The following is an 11,115-nucleotide window of genomic DNA, read 5'->3' as shown; positions in this document are numbered from 1 at the left end:
TAGATTTCACTGACAGGCACAGCCTACAGTCAAACCCATTGTCTGCCTTCAGCTTACTGATGGGGCTGCTTTTTTTTAATTAAATTTAATTTAATTTAATTTAATTTTTAAACATTTTAATTTTATTTTTTTTCATGTTCCAAGAGTCATTGCTTATGCACAATACCCAATGCTCCAAGCAATACAAGCCCTCCTTAATACCCACCACCAGGCTCCCCCAAACCCCCACCTCCCTCTCTTCCAAAACCCTCAGTCTGTTTCTCAGAGTCCACAGCCTCTCATCTTTGTCTCCCCCTCTCATTTCTCCCAATTCACTTTTCCTTTCCTTCTCCTAATGTCCTCTTTGTTATTCCTTATTTTCCACAAGTAAGTGACACCATGTGATAATTCATTTTCTCTGCTTGATTTATTATCCAAAGCAGACATACAAATGGTGAACAGGCACATGAAAAAATGTTCATCATCACTAGCAATCAAGGAGATTCAAATCAAAACCACATTGAGATACCACCTTACACCAGTTAGAATGGCCAAAATTAACAAGACAGTAAACAATGTGTGTTAGAGAGGATGTGGAGAAAGGGGAACCCTCTTACACTGTTGGTGGGAATGCGAGTTGGTGCAGCCACTTTGGAAAACAGTATGGAGATTTCTTAAGAAATTAAAAATAAAGCTACTCTATTACCCTGCAATTGCACTACTGGGTATTTACATCCAAAGATACAGATGTGGTGAAATGAAGGACTTTATGTACCCAAAAGTTCATAGCAGCAATGTCCACAATTGCCCAACTGTGGAAAGAGCCAAGATGCCCTTCAACAGACAAATGGATAAAGAAGATATGATCCATATATACAATGGAGTATTATGCTTCCATCTGAAAGGATGAATACCCAACTTTTGTATCAACGTGGACGGGACTGGAGGAGATTATGCTGAGTGAAATAGGTCAAATGGAGAAAGTCAGTGATACCTCAAAAGATATTTCAAAGCCAAAAGATATCAAGATTTGTCTTCCCCATGGGGGCTTCCCCATGTAATAGTGTTTATTTATCTCCCCTCTCTATGCCCATGGGCCCCTTCCTTTCATGGATAGTCCCAAGGTCCCTTTAGCTCCTCACTACCATCTCTGTCTTTCCTATCTTCTTCAATGTGCCCTCTTCTCTACATTTAGTTGTGGGGTTTGTTCTGCCAATCTTTTGGCCTTTTTCTGAGTTGTTTACATTGAAGTGAGTTTTATATAGTTGTATCTTCAGGACAAGGTGAGCTTAGGGTCCTCTTACTTTATCATTTTCCCAGCAGTCGACTGCTTGCTGGTTTTAAAGTGCACTCTTTATCACTACGTTTTGCTATTTTAATTTTAATGTACCTTGGTATGGACCTCCTTCTGTGGATTTTGTTGGGGTCCCTCTGCCTTCTGGAGGTGGATGTGTTTCTTTGACCAAATTGGAAAAATTTTCAACTATGTCTTCTCTCCCTTTTTCTCACTTTTCTTCTTCTGGGATACTTATTATGTAAATTTGATTACAGTTAATGATACTGCTGAGTTATTTTAACCTATTCTAATTTCGTATTTTTTTTTCTTTTCACCTGTTTGTTTTCCACTACTCTGTCCTCAAGCTCACTGATCCGTTCTTATGCCTCCTCTAGTTTACTGTTTATTCCCTCTAATGTATACTTAATTTCATTTGTTGCACTCATTATAATTGGTTATCTTTTGTATGTCCTTTCTCTTTGTTAGAGGTCATACTGTGATCTTGCCTTCTTTTCTCAACTCCAATATCTTTATGACCATTACTTGGAATTCTTAATCAGTCATAATACTTAACTGCCTTTGATTTAGCTCTTTTGCCATGTTATTTTTTCTGTTCTTTTATATAGTACCTATTCCTTTGTCTCCTCATTTTGTCTATCTCTCTGTGTGTGTTTCTATGTATTAGAAAAGTTATCTATGTTTCTTTTTTTAAGATTTTATTTATTTATTTATTTGACAGAGACAGAGATCACAAGTAGGCAGAGAGGCAGGCAGAGAGAGAGGGGGAAGCAGCCTCCCTGCTGAGCACAGATCCCTATGCAGGGCTCAATCCCAGGACCCTGAGACCATCACCTGAGATGAAGGCAGAGGCTTACCCCACTGAGCCACCCAGGTGCCCCAGGGTGTATTTGTAAGAGCCCAGTCTGGGGACACTGTGGTCTTGTCGTCAGGTAGTGTCGATAGTTAGCTCAGATGCCTGTCCTATTTCTGCAAGTTGTATCTGGTTGGATCGATTGTGTATAGTCCTGATATGAACATTCTAATAATTGCCTTCTGGAACACACATATATGATTCTGATGGGTATTTTACCTAGAGTAGAATTGTTAGATGATACATTCTGTGTATATTAGGGTGAAAAATTACAGCTATATAAGATATAGAGAAATGTAGGCATTGCAATAAAATTGGAAGTCTTTTATAATAAATGATATGCAGATAAGCTATGTTTCACATAATAAGCATGAGTAATACTATCAGGGAAAAATAATTGCAAATCACTATATTTAACAAGATTCCTATATGCATAATTATTATACTAAAGTAAATTTTGTTTCTATACTTGTAAATTTAATATAATTTTCACTAAACTCCATCAATTTGTGTGTGAATATGAACACTTTCAAGTTGACAAAGAATTGATAAATACATGCAAAAAAAAAATACATGCAAATACCAAAGTAGCTCAAAGAAAATTCACAATTCATAAAATGAGGCTATTTACATTAGGAGATATCAAAACATAACAAAATACAATAATTGACTGTTGCATTGGTGTAAGTATAGACTGATACAATAAATTAAGCAGTACAGATATGGATTTGTACATATATTGATAATTTACCAAAGTCGGCCATTTATGTCAGTGAAAGGGAAATTCTGTTCAGTAAAACTCCTGTATCAACTGTACACTTGCATGTAAAAGAAATAAATAGATGTTCATTCTTCCATATCATCTGAAAATTAAAAATAAATGTAAATCAAAATGACCTTATATCTGTTTAAGGTAAAACAATAAAACATCATGAAAACAATTTAGGCAAATATTTTCATGAACTGGGAGCTGAGAAAGCATTCTTCAACATGACAAAACCACATTAATCATAAAGAAAATATTGATACATCATATTATAATAAGCAAAGATTGATAAAATATTTTCTTAAAAACAATTATTTTTTCTTATCTGAATATTTATAGTAAAACCACCTCTAATAATTTTCTTGCAAAAGGATACTTATTTTTCACAAGATCCAGTTTTTACTTTGTTTAATTGCAGATTTAAAGCAAGTTACTCAAGATTCAGACATTCTTGAAAAAATAGGGTAGTAGGTATATTTGAGGAGGATCCATAAATCACCACCCAAAGCCATATGGTGAAATCTTGATAGCTTTCCCCAAAGTGTTCTGAGGCCATTTACAGTGGTAACTTTACTTTGGGGAAAGGGAAATATTCAGATTCATGAACATAAACTGAATTATAAATTCATTGCAATCGAGATTTGCCTCTCAAACTGGGATATCATTTTTAAGGAAAGAAAAAGACTAGTTTTTTTTTTTTTTCTTATAGGAGTGGAGGTACATTAGTAGCATCATTCCTACCACCTTAGCCAGTAACTTGACAGTAAATTTTTCCTTACCAATATCTGAAGCTGTAGAAATACAGACTGCTGAATGAATGGACACATCTGTCTCCTTCATATATTTATAAGCTGATCTCTGCCTGTCATTTTATGGTGCAATAATTTTATTTTCTTGACTTTTTTATGTATGACCACAGGTTTCTTGGAGCTTAAATGTGCTAGTAGTGTCTGAAGTAGCATTTACCCTCCTCCTGCCATTTATAAATTTAACTCACTGTAGACTAAAGCAAGGATGCAGAACAGCTCGGCAGACATCTACAATGGCAGTGTTATCTAGGAGTAAAAATACAATTATAATAGCTTGATAATGGAAAGAACATTGTATTCATCATTATGTGTACAAGGAAGACTATTTAATGTAGATGAAAAAACTAATTTACTGAGGTATGTAAGTAGGTAGTGATATCATGTGGGAGAGGAGCCTATCTATAAGAATCAGCATATGAGGAAATTATTTCCAAGGAGCAAGGTTCTATTGAACTGCTGAAATAAGCTTCTTGTGTGTTGTGTTTCATTCTTTTCTTTTAAATGAAAAATAGAAATATAACCCCAGAGGAAATTGCTCCATAACAGAATAATTTTTGTACTTTAATAAACGTCTTTATCTCTATTTACTTCACTGTAGTAACTCATTTTTCTCTAAATAAATATAGAATATATACATGTTGAGTTGACAGCTGCCAAAATATTAGCTTTCCTGAGAATCCTCACATCTTCACTTTGTTCTAAATTTACATGATATTTAAGGTGTCCACATAGTTTTTACAACTTCTGTTATGTTGACTTTTTTTACCTGCTTCCTTCATCTTCCCCTTCCCTTTAGCCACCAATCACAGAGGATTTCCTGCTGACCTAGTGCATTTGTGCTTATCTCTATAACTATATAAGGATCTTATTGTCCAACTCTTTTGTCATGGACACCTTTTCTTCTTGATGTTTATTTATTTATTTATTTAAGAGGAGAGGCAGGGGCAGAGGGTGAGGAAAAGAGAACCTTAAGCAGACTCAGGCTCCCCCAATGTATACTTCTTGAGGGAAGGGATCACATATACATCTTTATCTCTCAAGGGTTTAACATTCTCCCTGGTACTTATTTGATCATCAGTATACTATAATGAATAAATTAAGTAAAAAAAAAATGAATGAATGAATAAGAAGAGGTTTTTTTTCCCTGAAAATTAAAGAAATCACAATGCAAAACCTGATTTTTGAGTAAACTCTAAAAAAATAAATAAATAAAATTGAATTGTTTCTTTTCAAGTACATTATGATTCTACTGTATTTATTTTCCTGCATTTTTAGAGACAAAGATGCTGTACACTGTATATGCCTAAAGGAAAGCTGTCTGACATGGTGATTCAATTTTTTGTTGTTGTTGATGTTGTGATGTATTTACTTAAACTAACGTTTTACATTGGATCAGATCTTACAGGACAATATTTTGTTTCCTTACAGGACAATATTTCCCAGGTGGTGGAAAAGTAGTCATTTCCCCCATGCTGGGTGGTAAACTGAGGATAAGGAGGCTGCCCTCTACTTAGGAAGAACACAGTCCTAATCACTAACCATGTAGTTGGGTTGGGTTGGGCTGCACATATAGGCAGATAAATGGTTATATTACAGGGTTAAAGTTTAGTTATTTTCTTTTGGGATTTTTTTTTACATTTGTTTTCTTTTGAGTGTTTAATAGAACTAGGTCCCTCTCAGAGTGGATACATATTGAAAGGTTTTGTGTCCACTCTGGATTAATGCAGTGGAAATGTCTCCAATCCTGAATGCACTTTAGTTTATATGAAATGACAAACAAATAAAAATAATAACAATAGCCATTACTAAAATTCATACTTATTAACTCTTTGTAGTACACTAGGCAACATTTTAAGTTATTTACCTACGTTAAATAATTTAACTCTTAATAATTACCCTCAGCAGTAGTTGCAATGATGAGTTCCAATAGAAAGTTAGGAGTAGGAGTGCCTGGGTGGCTAAGTTGGTTAAGCAGCTGCCTCCAGCTCAGGTCATGATCCTGGAGTCTGAGGATTGAGTCCCACATCAGGATCCCTTCTCAGGGGAGGGTCTGCTTCTCCCTCTGACCCTCTCCCTTCTCATGAACTCTCTCTCTCTCTCTCTTGGTCCCTCTCTCTCTCTCTCAAATAAATAAGTAAATAAAATATTTTAAAAAGTAAGAGAAAGTTAAGAGTAAATCTCTGAATAAGTAAAGCAAACAGTAAGTTCCTATTCTCCTATCTGGACAGAGTAAGCCTGGCTTTCCCAGTTCCCCTCCATCACTGCAAGCCACTTCCACCATATGACTCAATGTATAGTTTGTGAAGGACATAACTCCATGTTTTTACCACAGGAACCATTTGAAATTTAATATTCACATAACCACCCTATGTAGTTTACTTTTCTTCTACCTCAAAATGCTTAACATAGTTTTCTAACACAGTATCGAGTGAAAATAAAAACAATGAATTGATAAACACTACTAAAACTTATTCAACTGAAATCACAGGCAGATTTGAAGCTAAAGAAACTGAATATTTGCAGCGTATCACTTATATAGACTCTGTCCAAGGAAATATGTCAATTTTGTATCTGTATTTGTTTTTATTATTTTTCCTTAAGGAGATCTTCGAAAACTGTCTAAGATTCAGACTTCTCAAACATAGATTGCCCTTTAATATTCTAGAAATATTTCTTGAGTGATTGGTTTTAGGCAAGTGCTAAACATCAGAGGGAATCCTTCCTATTTTTTTTAATTTCTTTTCAATGTACCATCATTGTTTATCTACCACACCCAGTGTTCCATGCAATACGTGCCCTCCATAATACCCACCACCAGACTCAACCAATATCCCAACCCCCGCCCCTTCAAAACCCTCAAATTGTTTTTCAGAGTCCATAGTCTCTCATGGTTCATCTCTCCCTCCAATTTCCCTCAACTCCCTTCTCCTCTCCATCTCCCCATCTCTCTGTTATTTATATGCTCCACAAAAAAGTGAAACCATATGATAATTGACTTTCTCTGCTTGACTTATTTCACTCAGCATAATCTCTTCCAGTCCCATCCATGTTGATACAAAAGTTGGGTATTCGTCCTTTCTGATAAAGGCATAATACTCCATAGTGTATATGGACCGCTTCTTCCTTATCCATTCATCCGTTGAAGGGCATCTTGGTTCTTTCCATAGTTTGGCAGCTGTGGCCATTGGTGCTATGAACATTGGGGCACAGATGGTGCTTCTTTTCACTACATCTGTATCTTTGGGGTAAATACCCAGTAGTGCAATGGCAGGGTCATAGGGAAGCTCTATTTTTAATTTCTTAAGGAATCTCCACAATGTTTTCCAAAGTGGCTGCACCAACTTGCATTCCCACCAACAGTGTAAGAGGGTTCCCCTTTCTCCACATCCTCTCCAACACACATTGTTTACTGTCTTATTAATTTTGGCTATTCTAACTGGTGTAAGGTGGTATCTCAATGTGCTTTTGATTTGACTTTCCCTGATGGCTAGTGATGATGAACATTTTTTTTATTTTAATAAACATATAATGTATTTTTATCCCCAGGGGTACAGGTCTGTGAATCGCCAGATTTACACATTTCACAGCACTCATCATAGCACATACCCTCTCCAATGTCCATATCCCCACCACCCTCTCCTGTCCCCCCTCCCCCCAGCAACCCTCAGTCTGTTTTTTGAGATTGAGTCTTTTATGGTTTGTCTCCCTCCCAATCCCATCTTCTTTCATTTTTTTCTTTTCCTACCCCCCCAGGCCCCCCACATCGCATCTCCACTTCCTAATATCCGGGAGATCATATGATAATTGTCTTTCTCCGATTGACTTATTTCACTAAGCATAATGCCTTCTAGTTCCATCCATGTCATCGCAAATGGCAAGATTTCATTTCTTTTGATGACTGCATAGTATTCCATTGTGCATATATACCACATCTTCTTTATTCATTCATCTGTTGATGGACATGTAGGTTCTTTCCATAGTTTGGCTATTGTGGACATTGCTGCTATAAACATTCGGGTGCACGGGCCCCTTCAGAGCACCACATTTTTATCTTTAGGATATATACCCAGTAGAGCAATTGCTGGGTCATAGGGTAGCTCTATTTTCAGTTTTTTGAGGAACCTCCACACTGTTTTCCAGAGGATGACGAACATTTTTTCATGTGCTGTTAGTCATTTGTATGTCTTCATTGGAGAAGGGTCTGTCTATGTCTTCTGCCCATTTTTTTGACATGATTATCTGTTTTGTGTGTGTTGAGTTTGAGGAGTTCTTTATAGATCCTGGATATCAACCTTTTGTCTGTACTGTCATCTGCAAATATCTTCTCCAATTCCATGGGTTGCCTCTTTGTTTTGTTGACTGTTTCCTTGGCTGTGCTGAACGGATGTGTAGCTGAATGTATCAAATGTGGTGCAGGCAATGTGCACTCTGGAGCGCTTCTGAGCAATCTGACCACTGATGTCTTCTGCCCCCATAGAGATCCAGAAGGGTATAACTCTACTCTCAGGCTGATTTCATGGGTGATCAGAGTTCTTTGGTAGGTAATCAGTTCACTTTAGGGGACAGGTTGAAACAGTGCCTCCTACTTCTTCACCATCTTGTCTCCTCCCCCAAAGGAACTTCTTTTTAATTTGAAATCAGATGTTTGGATTCAAGTGTCAATATTGTTATCTAAAACTGTTACTGTTTGTCTCCTTAAAGGTGGTATTTTGTTTGTTAGTTTTTTGTCTTGTTTTGTTTGAAGAAATTGTTATAAGGTGTTTTACAGGGAAGTGATAGAACATGTACCATATTTTTAATTGCATATTGTAGTTGGAGGAAAAGAAGATAAGATATATGCACTTATTTAATAGGAAATTATATCCCATTAAGATAAGACTGGAATAAGCATGTGTGTATTTTCTCAAAACTCTAATCTACCTCACCTTCTTCCTTGTTCTTGTGTATATATACAATTGCTATGTATTTTATACTAAATTTCATATTATATTAAATATAAAAATGTTTAATAATATTTACCATTAAGTACATAAATGTATTTTATAATAAATATATTTTAAATATATAAACATATAATTGCTCTTCCCTGAGCAATGGGGTTGAATTATGTTATCTTATAGTATTACAAAGGTTGGTTGGAATCCAATGTGTCTTTAATATTCCAGGATTACATAGACCTTAATTCTATGGAATAATATTAATTGGGTGTCTCACCATTATCTAACTTCCTGTCTATGAACCTGGGCACAAGGAACCCTGATTGGTTACATTAGTATTCAACCTTGGACTTCCGGAAAGGTGAGGCTCCTACTTCCATGACCATGTTCATTTTCTTCAGACTTTTTTAGGACAAAAAAAAAATGTTACCATATTTAATACAAAACATCTCCTGATTCATGTACATATCCTGGTCTACATACATATTTCAAGGTAAAATAGATTTAAGTAACAATTTTACAAACCTTGGAGTTAAAATTATTGGATTGTCTTATTTTTTCACTTGAACAAATGTATTTTGAGAATTCGTCCTGATCTTTCTCTCTCTCTCTCTCTCTCTCTCTCTCTCTCTCTCTCTTTGTGTAGTGGTATCACATCAACAACAACAACAAAAAATCATCTGCGATGAAGATAATGCACTTAAGTGTGCTCCAGAGATGAAATTTTCCCTAAAATTCTTATGCAAACAATATATGAGGTTTCACCATTTTTAAGTAGTGAGCTCATTTCATTTAAGGTCATTAAAGTCTTACATTATGATTGAAAATTTTACTTTTATGTTTAAATTCTTTCAACTGAATTTTTACACTAATAATTGAAGGCTTATTGTCTTATTTAAAAAATAGCAGCAATCTTACAAATTCATTAAGTTGTAGTACTTGCTAACATGTTTCAAAAAATACAGATTATAAAAGTTTTCTTTTTCAATTTATTGTTCTGTTTCTTTGCAGCAATGCCACTCATTAAGTAGCTTAATTATTAAGAATGTATGTGGCTTGGGTGCCTGGATGGCCCAGTCAGTTAGGCATACAGCCCTTGGTTTCAGTTCAGGTCATGATCTTAGGGTCTTGAGATGGAGTGCTCCATTGGGCTCTGAGCTCAGTGTGCAGACTGCTTAAATCCCTCCCTGTTGGGTGCCTGGGTGGCTCAGTTTGTTAAGCGACCACATTTGGCTCATGTCATGATCCTGGGGTCCCAGAATCAAGTCAGACATCAGGCTCCCTGCTCAGCAGGGAGTCTGCTTCTCCCTCTGACCCTCCCTATTCTTGTGCTCTCTCAGTCTCTCAAATAAATAAATAAAACATTTAGAAACAAAGCAAAACAAAAACTCTCCCTCTTTCTCTATGCCCTATGCTCATACACTTAATTTTTTCCTCTATAAAGTAAATGAATACATCTTAAATATACATATTCTCATACACACATGGTTCTTTCTATATAACACTTTGATATAGGTGATCCTCAAGTAATATAGTTTTATTAAAAATATATTCAAACAAGAAATTGTGACTTTCTTATTACTACACTAAAATGGTAGCAGAAAATCATTTTTATATCTAATTTTGCACATCCATTTTCCATTCCTTGATTAATGTTTCATTTCAAGTAAAATACCCTAGAACAGACTTTAAATAAGGCAATATATCTCAGTAGAAATTAATTTGAAATGTTTTATATAATGAAATACAATTTATTTGTCTGTTTTTCTGGTGGAAAATATGCTTTAAAGCCTAGATCTTTATTTTTTCCCAGTATCAAAGACATGGTTTCATGAAGGCAAAGAATTAACCATTCTCAGGAACACTTAAGCTATCTAATATATATTTAGCTTGCTGATTCCATGGAAGTTAAGTTAGAAGAAATCACAGTGCCTTGATAAGCTTACTACAACTCACATTTAGAAGGAAAACCTGCCACTAGTCTCAGATATTGTATGTAAAAGAATGTTTCATTTCAGTCATTATGTAGATGGAAATTGCATTATTTTTATATGCCCATATAAAAAACCTGAGCTATTTCTGAACTAGCTAGGTTATAGTAATATTACTTAAGGGATTTCTGCAAGAAGAATGTAGAAGTATGCATTTGAGATTTATTTTTTTTAGATTTTTTATTTATTTATTTGACAGACAGAGATCACAAGTAGGCATAGAGGCAGGCAGAGAGAGAGCAGGAAGCAGGCTCCCTGCTGAGCAGATAGCCCAATGCAAGGCTCTATCCCAGGACTGTGGTATCATGACCTGAGCTGAAGGCAGAGGCTTTAACCCACTGAGGCACCCAGGCGTCCTGAGATTTATTTTTTCTTATATTGACTTTTAATCATCTCAAGTCTATGAGGACAAAGGGGTTGTGGGTCATCTCGGCAAAGTAACAGAATTAGGATTAGATAGATAGCCAAGTGTGTCCTCTCCCTGAG

This window comes from Martes martes (genome assembly GCF_963455335.1).
Source record: "Martes martes genome assembly, chromosome: 5".
In the NCBI taxonomy this organism is placed as follows: domain Eukaryota; kingdom Metazoa; phylum Chordata; class Mammalia; order Carnivora; family Mustelidae; genus Martes; species Martes martes.
This window is presented reverse-complemented; position numbering follows the sequence as displayed.